Here is an 11,420-nt window from a genome sequence, read left to right as displayed (position 1 = left end):
GATGTGAAAGTTTCTATGTGTACTCTGAAATAAAATCTTGTCTCTTGTAGCCACAGGCTGGAAATATCTGAGAACCAAACTCAGACTCTCATTGTATGAGTAGCTGAGTTACAAAGGAAACTAAAATTTCAACGCTTCAGGGCTTCTGCAGTTAAAGTGAAGGCATTGATTGGAAAAGAGTGGAAGCCAAAGAATTAGGATGGAGACATATGGGATGATGATGATATTGATGGAGCCATTGGAACCCTGAATTCTGCTGAGACTTTACCAGATAAGCCTGCATGACCTGCCCTGTCCAGACTGCACCTTGTCAACCTTGTATCATCCAGCCTCCAGCCTGCCCCAGGGAGTCTGAAACAACTTCCAGTCCGGAGGTGGGTACCAGCCAAACTGAAACCTGCCCTGCCCAGCCTCCAACCTGCCCCAGGGAGTCTGAACCTCCTCCCAGCCCTGAGGCATGTACCAGCCAAACTCTAGCATGCACTGCGGAGCCTGAGGAAACTGTCTTCCAACTCCTGCCTAAAGAGATTAATCCTGTCTCACCAGAAGAAAATGCAAGGGAATGCCCTGAGGTCAGTAGCTTGCAAAGCATTTCTAATCCTTCACTTTACCCACCCCCACCACTACTCTTGTCTTTGAGACCTATTACTAGACTGAAATCACCACAAGCCCCCAAAGGTGAAATACAAAGTGTGACCAATGAGATGGTAAAGTATACTCAGAAAGAACTGCATGAGTTTTCCAATTTATAAAGACAGAAATCAGGGGTATATATGTGGGAATGGATATTAAGAGTATGGAATAATGGTGGAAGGAATATAAAGTAGGATCAGGCTGAGTTTATTGATATGGGTCCATTAAGCAGAAATTCTGGATTCAACACTGTAGCTCAAGGGGTAAGAAAGGGCTCTAATAGTTTGTTTGGGTGGCTGATTGAAACATAGGCCAAAAGATGGCCTATCATGTCTGAGGTTGAGGTGCCCAATTTGCCCTAGTACACAGTAGAAGAGGGAATTCAAAGGCTTAGGGAAATTGGAATGATAGAATGAATTTACCATTTGAGAGTTGCTCACCCACCCCAGCAATGTCCAGAGGACACACCTTTAATCAGGACTTTGAGGAATAAATTTGTAAGACTAACTCCATCTTCTCTGAAGAGCTCTGTGGTTGCTCTTCTCTGTAGTCCAGATATTACTGTAGGAAGGGCTGTGATGGAATTAGCATCCTTAAGCATTATGGGGATAATTGGACGACGGTCTGGTAAAACAAGACTTTGGCACTTAATCGCCAAAATAAAGGTGGGCGTGGCTACTGCAATGAAAGGCATATTCAAAAAAGCACTCAAAATAGTCTGAATTGTGTAGAGTTATGGCATTGGCTAATATATCACGGGGTACCCAGCAGTGAAATAGACAGGCAGTCTACTAAATTTCTTCTGGATCTGTATAAAGAGAAGAATTCTAGGTCAAGTGAATGAAACTCTAACTCAAATTACAGACACAGAGAATGACGGCCCCTTAATCAATTCCCAGATTTGAGACAGATTACAAACCCAGAGTCCCTGGAATGAGGAGGAGCACAGGTCTCCTTGGGGAAAGACCCTATTAAACTGTTCAAAATTTATACTGCTAATCTTCCTTCCACTTTTCTCGAAGGAGATCTATGGCCTTTTACCAGAGTAACTGTGCATTGGGGAAAAGGAAATGATCAGACATTTCAGGGATTATTAGACACTGGCTCAGAAGTGACATTAATTCCAGGAGACCCAAAACATCACTGTGGTCTACGAGTCAGAGTATGGGCTTATAGAGATCAGGTGATTAATGGAGTTTTAGCTCAGGTCCATCTCACAGTTAGTCCAGTGGGTCCCCAGACCCATTCCATGGTTATTTCCCTGGTTCCAGAATGCATAATTGGAATAGACATACTCAGTAACTGGCAGAATCCCCACACTGGATCCATGACTTGTGGAGGGAGGGCCATTATGGTTGGAAAAACCAAGTGGAAGCCACTAGAACTGCCCCTACCTAGCAAAACAGTCAAACAAAAGCAATACCAGATTCCTGGAGGGATTGCAGAAATTAATGCCACCATCAAGGATTTGAAGGATGCAGGGTTGGTGATTCCCACCACATCCTAATTCAACTCTCCTATTTGGGCTGTGCAGAAGACAGATGGATCTTGGAGGATGACAGTAGATTATTGTAAACTTAACCAGGTGGTGACTCCAATTGCAGGTGCTGTCCCAGATGTGGTATCATTGCTTGAGCAAATCAGCATGTCCCATGGTACATGGTATGCAGCTGTTGATTTGGCAAATGCTTTTTTTCTCAATTGCTATTAGTAAGGACCACCAGAAACAGTTTATCTTCAGCTGGCAAAGCCAGCAGTATACCTTCATTGACCTGCCTCAGGGGTATATCAACTCTCCAGCCCTATGTCATAAAATTGTCTGCAGGGATCTTGATTGTCTCTCCCTCCCACAAGACATCACACTGGTCCATTAAATTGATGATATCGTGTTGATAGTACCTAGTGAGCAAGAAGTATCAAAGACTCTAGAATTAATAGTAAGGCATTTGTGTGAGAGAGGATGGGAGATAAATCCAACTAAAATACAAGGTCCTTCCACCTTAGTGAAATTTTAAGGTGCCAGTGATGTGGGGCATGTCGGGATAGCCCTTCTAAAGTGAAGGATTAGCTGTTGCATCTGGCTCCTCCTATGACCAAAAAAGAGGCACAAAGCTTAGTTTGTCTCTTTGGATTTTGGAGACAATACATTCCTCATTTGGGTGTGCTACTCCGGCCCATTTACTAGGTGACCAGAAAAGCTGCCAGTTTTTATTGAGGTCTGGAACAAGAGGAAGTTCTGCATCAGGTCCAGGCTGTTATGTAAGCTGCCCTACCACTTGGGCCATATGATCCAGCAGATCCAATGGTGCTGGAAGTTTCAGTGGCAAATAGAGATACTTTCTGGAGACTCTGGCAGGCCCCTATAGGAGAATCACAATTCAGACCCTTAGGATTTTGGAGCAAAGCCCTGCCATCCTCTGCAGATAACTACTTCTCTTTTGAGAAATAGCTTTTTGCCTGCTACTGGGCCTTAGTAGAGACTAAACACTTAACCATAAGCCATCAAGTTACCATGAGACCTGAGTTGCCTATAATGAGCTGGGTATTGTCTGACCCACCAAACCATAAAGTTGGGCATGCACAGCAGCACTCTATAATAAAGTGCTAGTGGTATATACGAGATAGGGCTTGAATGGGTCTTGAAGGCACATGTAAGTTACATGAGGATGCAGCCCAAATGCCCGTTGTCAACCACCCCTGCCATGTTACCATCTCTTTCCCAGCCCACAGCTTTGGCCTCTTGGGGAGTCCCTTACAATCAGTTGATTGCAGAAGAAAAAACTTGGTCCTGGTTCACAGCTGGTTCTGTGCAATATGCAGACACCACCTGAAAGTGGACAGCTGTAGCACTGCAGCCCCTTTCTGAGACATTCCTGAAGGACAGTGGTGAGGGCAAATCCTCCCAGTGGGCAGAACTTCAAGCAGTGCACCTGGTTGTTGATTTTGCTTGGAAGAAGAAATGGCCAGAGGTGCATTTGTACACTGATTTATGGGTTGTTGCCAATGGTTTGGCTGGATTGTCAGGGACTTGGAAGAAACATGAATGGAAAATTGATGACAAAGAGGTTTGGGGAAAAGGTATGTGGATTGACCTTTCTGAGTGGGCAAAAAACATGAAAATGTTTGTGTCCCATGTGAATCTCAGCAGAGGGTAACTTTAGCGGGGAAGATTTTAACAATCAAGTGGATAAGATGACCTGCTCTGTGGCTAATTCTCAGCCTCTTTCCCCAGTCACTCCTGTCATTGTCCAGTGGACTCCTGAGCAAAGTGGCCATGGAGGTAGGGATGGAGATTATGCATGGGCTCAGCAACGTGGACTTCCCCTTACCAAGGCCGACTTAGCTACAGCCACTGCTGAGTGCCCAATCTCCCGGCAGCAGAGACCCACGCTCAGCCCCCAATATGGCACCATTTCTTGAGGTGACCAGTCTGCTACCTGGTGGCAGGATGACTACATTGGACCATTTCCACCATGGAAGGGACATTGATTTGTTTTAACTGGAATAGACACGTACTCTGGATATGGGTTTGCATTTCCTGCACACATGCTTTTTCCAAAACTACCATCCATGGACTTACCGAATGTCTTATCTACCACCATCGCATTCCACACAGCATTGCTTTCAATCAAGGAACCCATTTCACAGCAAATCATGTGCAGGAATGGGCACATGCCCATGGAATTCCCTCATCTTGTCATGTTTCCATTCGCCCTGAAGAAGCTGGATTGATAGAATGGTGTAATGGCCTTTTGAAGACTTAATTACAGCACCAACTAGGTGGCAATACCTTGCAGGGCTGGGGCAATGTTCTCCAGGAGGCTGTGTATACTTTAAATCAGCATCCACTCTATGGTGTTCTTTTTCCCATAACAAGGATCCATGGGTCCAGGATCAAGGGATGGAAATGGGAGTGGCACCACTCACTGTTACCCCTAGTAACCCACTAGGAAAATTTTTGCTACCTGTCCCTGCAACCTCAACCTCTACTGGTCTACAGGTTTTAGTCCCAAAAGGAGTGCTGTCACCAGGGAACACAGCAGTGATTCCATTGAACTGGAAGTTATATCTGCCACCTGGCCACTTTGGGCTCCTCTTACCTCTAAATCAACAGGCAAAGAAGGGAATTACTGTACTGGCTGGGGTGATTGATCCTATCAAGGGTAAATAAGACTGCATCTACATAATGGGGGTAAAGAAGAGTTTGCCTGGAATACAGGAGATCCTCTAGGGTATCTCCTAGTATTGCTGATATAGCCTGTGCATTAAATCAAAATTACTTCCAAGAGTACCTAGTCTCCAAGATGGCCAAATAAGTAATATAGGCCCTACAGTCTTTGAATGTTCAGAAGGGATGTGAGACTGAGTGTGTATTCAGGGCTGCCTCCAGACGATGTGGAAGATATGCTAATCCAAACTGGCTTGGATGTAGAGAATATGTAACTCACCTGGAGGAAATAACCTATCTGATACTAAGATCTGAAGAACCTAACCAAAGGTCTGTTTACCATCACTGTTAGTCTTCCTAATCCTATATCCTCTGTATAAAAGGGTCTGGAAAAGGCTGTTCGGGGCTCGGTTTTTATTAGGACAAGAGTCCGCCGAGCCCGGCCGGTCGAAATAAACCAACTTCCTTCTCGGTATTCTCGTGTCCTGGCCTTCGATACCGCGCATACCCGAATTTCTCCACTACATTGCCATGCCCTATGATTAAAGTCAATGGAAAGTTGCAACAATCCAATCCAAGCAGGACTAACAATGGCCCAGAATCTTCAGCAATGAAAATTTGGGTCACTCCACCAGGCAAAGAACCATGGCCAGCTGAAGTGCTTGCTGAGGGTAATGGAAACATGGAATGGGTAGTGGAAGAAGGTGTGATAAATATGAAATTCAACCATGTGACCAGTTACAGAAATGAGGACTATAATGGTCATGAGTCTTTTTTCCTTGTTTCATTATGATGATGATTGTATATGTACACAAAACGAATTTCTTTGTCTTCTTCCCCAAACTTTCCCCTTATCATATAACAAGTTATATCCATTTTATGTCATAATATTTGAGGATGTCAAGTTTGAGAGTGAATATTACCCAAGAACTTGCACCCTATTCTGTATGGAATTAATGTACTTCCGGTTGTATGTAGGAGAGTTGAACATTGTTAGGCAGAAATATATATATATATATATATATATATATATATATATATATATATATATATGCATGTCTGTTATTGTTTTTACTTAGAGACTAAGTATAGTTTAAGGTAATATGTATGGTTGTTGAGTTGACAAGGGGTGAAGTGTGATGGTTAGGCGATTGTGTCAACTCAGCCAGGTAATTGTGCCCAGTTGTTTGGTCAAGCAAGCACTGGACTAACTATAATACAATGATATTTATGGACTTTAGTCACCATTCACTTTACTGTAGTGGTAAATCATGGGTAGCTGGTTATAATTACATCAATCAGGGAGATTATCATCAGCAATGTGTCACGCTTAACCCAATTGGATGAATCCCTTAAAAGGGGAAGTGATTCCAGCATTGAGAGAGAATTTCCCAGCTTGTCTTTGTACAGCCAACATCTCCTAGAACTCATCAAGAATCTTCATTGGACTTTCATCGGAGCTCCTGGTTGCAGCCTGCCTGTAGAACCTGGAGTTGTGCATCCCCACATTGTGCATCCCCACAGCTGCATGAGAGACTCTGATAAATCTCTTACTATCAACAGATATCCCTTGTTGATTCTGTTTCCTAGAGAACCCTGACCATCAAATGTCCATCAAATGGTGTCCATCAAATGGTGAATGTGTCCATCAAATGGTGAATGTGTCCATCAAATGGTGAATGTATAAATGTGTAAGTAAAATGTGGTATATATATATGAAATGGAACATCATTCAAACATAAAGAGGAATGAAATCCTGATGCATAGAACCACATAGATGAACCTTGAAGATATCATGTTGAGTGAAATAAACCTGGCATGAAAGGACAAATATTAAGATTTAATTAATATGAAATAATTAGAATAAGCAAACTCATAGAGTCAGAATGTAGAATATAGATCAGCAGGAGATGGGGTAGGGATAGGCAATGGGAAGTTAAGACTTAAAATGTATAGGGCTCCTATTTAGAATAACAAAAAAGGTTTGGTAATGGATGGTGGTGATGTTAACACAACATTTTAAATGTAATTAACAGCATTGAACCATATATTTATAAGGCAATCAAAGGGGGAAATGTTAGATTATATATATGGTAACAGAAAAATTATTTTTAAAAACCCATGGAATGGGAAGCAGCTGTTGCTCAATCAGTTGGGCTCCCGTCTACCATGGAGGAGGCCCTGGGTTCACGTCCTGGGGCATGCTTGTGAATGCAGGCTCACCCACAAGTTGCAGAGTGCCGCCTGGCCTGCAAAGCACCGTGGAATGCCACCCAGTGGAATGCCACCCGGCCTGCAAAGCACTGTGGAGTGCTGCCTGGCCTGCAAGCACTGCGGAGATCCAACTCAGCAAGGTGATGCAACAAAAAAAAAAGGGAGACAAGTGAAAAAAAACAACACAGAAGTACATGCAGCAAATGGACACAGAAAACAGACAAAAAGCAAGCCACAAGGGGTGGGGAGGGGAATAAATAAAAAATAAATACAGACACACAGAACAACACACAGTGAATGGACACAGAAAGCAGACAGCAAGCAAGTCAAAGGGGAGCGGGAATAAATAAAAATTAAAAAAAAAAAAAGCTCATGGAACTGTACTACACAGTGAACCCTAAGATAAGCCATGGACTTTTATAAAATGTGCTATCATCAATTGCAGCAAATGTTCCACACCAATTCAATGTGTTAATAATAGGGTGGTATATGGGAATCCTGTATTTTTGTATTATTGCTCTGCAACTCCCAATTTCGCTAATAAATAAAAAAATAAGGTAAAAAATGATCCAAAGGGTTTGAAAGTGAAATAATGGGTAAATATGACAGGTAAATGTAAATATAAAGAAAGAATGGGTTATGATTTGGATAGACAGACCAGATTGAATTTAAGGCAAAAAATATTTTTTAAAACAAGGAGGACATTATATCATAATAAAGTGCAATCCACAATAAATATCTAAATGTAATGAATATTTAAGCACCAAATAACCAATTATCAATATTTATTAAGCAAAAATACAAGAAGCTACAAGAAGAAATAGGCAGATATATATTATATATATTAATATAGTAGTTTTTGATTCATCTTTCCTGATTATAATGGATTAAATGAACAAAAATGAGTAAGAGATTAGAAAAAAAATAATGGATATGTGAGATATATGTACGTGTGTGTGTGCATATTTAAAGCTGTCAACCTGGAAAAGAATAATAAAATTTTTGTGCATATCCATAGAACATTCTTTCTCTCTTTTTCTTTTTCACACAAAAATGACCCTAGATTAAGCCACAGGAAAAAAATGAATACAATCAAAAGAGGAAAAAAGGAAAAACTAGTATTTTTTTATCTTATTCAATAAAACAGAAATATAAAGCACAAAATGAAGATATGAACAAAAATGACATAGAATGCAATGTTAAAAATAAACCAAATATATGTGAAAATCTAATAGAGTAAAATAGCATTTCAGAAATGTGGGGCAAATATGAATTAATAATTACTTTTGGAACAATTGGTTAACAATCTAGAGAATAAATAAAATTGGATCCTATAGCATAGACTACCACCTTTCACATTTTCTATAGTCTATGCTATAGGATCCAAGTTTATTTATTTTTCTTTTCTTCCTTTTTCACATTCATTTTTCTTTTCTTCCTTTTTTACAGAACCCCTGATTTTTGGTAGAGTCCATGGTTAAATTTCTCCGACTCCCTACAGTTCACTGTGACCATGTGATATAAATCCTAGCCAATAGGCTGTTTTCAGAATCGTTGTAAGTGGCTTCTAGGAAGTGTCCTTAAAGAAATATTGTACGCCTTTCTTCTTCTCTTCTTTCCTTCTGGCTGGAATCTTCAGCAGCTATCTTGAGCTGTAAAGTGATCTTGGAAAAGGAAGCATCTCATGATAGAACAGTGAGATAGAAAGAGAAAGAAACTCCCATATCATGGAATACTATACGAGTTCTGGACCTACAACCTCCACGAGAAAACCAGATATAATTCAGTTTGTCTAAGCCATAAAAAAAAAAAAAAAAAAGCATTAAGAAAACTAAGATAAAGGCAGGAGAAAGAGGAAATAGAAAGGAGTCCTTTATGATTAACACAAATCGATACAGTAAGGATTGATTTGCCACTAGAGGGAAAAACGAATGCATTATTTGTCCTACACTTTGAGATTATTAATCTCTGTTTAATAATAGTACAATAAGAAGGAAATAAACTCTTTTTTTCCTCTGTGCACATACAGAGGAATAGCCAAGAGGACTCAATATTTGCACTAGAATCATAAATATAGAAGTGCCCAATCCTTTCTATATTTTCAGCAGTAATTTCAGTGAGACACACAATGTGTAGTTTAGACAGTCAATTTGTTAATATATGGCAAAGCAATGCTATCTTATGTTAATGAAGATGTTGTTTACCACCTGATTATAATGTTTTTTAATCGGGAAATCATGTATTTACATTTATTGAATGTCTACCAGGTACCAGGAAATGAATTAGGGAAAGAAATTGCAGGTGACATTATACAGTGACTTTGATTTAAGAAACAGTGGAAAACAATCCATACACACTAATTCAGTAAAACAAATCGATATATACTCTAATAAGGAACTTTCCCACTCTTTTACCAGAACTACTGCAGAATATACACAAAAACATATACACACACACACCATGACAATTTGAATTTTGTGAATCCCAGAAAAAGATTGTGTTCTTAAACTAATCTATTCCTGTGGGTGTGGTACCCTCTGATTGCATTAGATGCACTTTAGATCAATTGATTAGATTGCTTTTGATTGGACTATATCAGTGAGGCATGACACAGGTTGAGTCTCTGCCCTCTTGTTATGTCTGAGATAAATGGAAACACACACAGGAAACAGGAGCCACATTTTTGATCCTGCAATATGAGAAAGGATTTGGGGTTCATTAGAAGTCAAAGCTTAAGCAAGAAGCACATAAGAGGCTGGCCCACGGAGTAACTCAAGGTGGAAGAAAAAAGACTTATGCCTTGTTGCCTATAACTGAGCTCTGGGACATAGTAGCTTCTAGACGGGAAGGCAGAGACCTCAGCAGAGATCAGTGGGTATCTTCTCCATGTGACAGGACCTCAGAATCACCAGTATCTGACTTTAGTGAGAAAGCATGTTAGCTATTGGCTTGATTTAGACATTTCACAGCTTCAGAACTGTAAGTTGTTACCCCAAATAAATTTCTTGTTATAAAAGTTAACCCATTTCTCGTACTTTACTTCAGCAGCCCCATGACAAACTAAGACATAAGGGGTATTTATTCACAATATGTTTCCATACTAGCGTTCTTTCTATTTTAAATTCTTAACAATTCCAATGTTCCCAACAATATGACATATACATATTAAGTCTGTGATTATCATTATGGCAATCATTGCATATCCCACTTTCTTAAACTCAGAGCAGTAAAAAACAAATCCTCTTTCCATGAAAGACTGTCACCATAAAATTTCTGGCCATTACATTTTTTTCATCCTTTCCAATTGCCAAGAATCTCACTGAATGCTTGCTCTTTTCATATTTTACTTTAATAAGTTTTTAAACTAGAAGTATATACACACACAAATCACCAAAAATATCTTCAGGTATTTCTTAAGTGGAAAACAAAGGAGGATGGAGGGAGAAGGGATGCTAGTTCTCCAGATTTTCTAGTCTCCATTCCAACTTTTGACAGTAAATACAGTACACAAAACAAAAGTTTTCACTGGCATAGAGTGTGAGTTGTAGAATTTCTTTTTTATTCATGCTGCATGAGCACTAGAAAATGATAAATACATCTTGCTTAGTACCAGGACAACCATCAGACCTTTAAAGATACATATTTTTCATTTTAATTACTTATTGAAACCTAGCCAACATACATATGAAAATGTGGACTTCACTCTTCCTTTTATCTTTTGTGCTGAAAATCTTGTTTCTTTTATATTTTTGGTCAGTAGTTTATATATTTCAGAAGGCAGATGCTTCAAAATTATTGAAGGTTGAATTTTAATAATAGAGGATCATTATTCATTATCTTGCTGGGAATCTGAGATCCTCATTGAATGCTTGGCTTGCTCAATGGCTCCATTTAAATTATTGGAAGAACATATTATACCATGGTGACTGGGTATGTGTGTGTATATATATGTATATATATATATTTCTGCAAATGGAATATGAAGAGCATTAGAAAGAATAAGAGAAAATCAAAACTGCAGATTTATTTTTATTAAAGAACTAGATATCTGTCCTTTGTTATTTTTTTTCCACCAAGCTTATGCACTAAAGGTCAAGAAGAATTGCACTTTCTTGAGGAAGTGACTTAGAGAGAAATCAATGTGCTGTGTACAATAAGGTATAAACTTCTTTTTACACAATTTCATTTCCCTGACATCACTGAATCATATATCCATTTTCCCATTTAGCTTCCATAGGAATACAGATCACTTAGTACCCAGTAACTTCAGATAATCCATAGGTAAATACAGATACATAGGGAGGTCAAGGAAGCTGTTTTTATATTTAAATTAGAGTAACTGGGTGGTTAATTCCCTTGCTAACCTACCACTGTGAAAACAGTATCAGAGAAGAGATAATGGAAG

This window comes from Dasypus novemcinctus, chromosome 1 (genome assembly GCF_030445035.2).
Source record: "Dasypus novemcinctus isolate mDasNov1 chromosome 1, mDasNov1.1.hap2, whole genome shotgun sequence".
NCBI lineage: Eukaryota > Metazoa > Chordata > Mammalia > Cingulata > Dasypodidae > Dasypus > Dasypus novemcinctus.
This window is presented reverse-complemented; position numbering follows the sequence as displayed.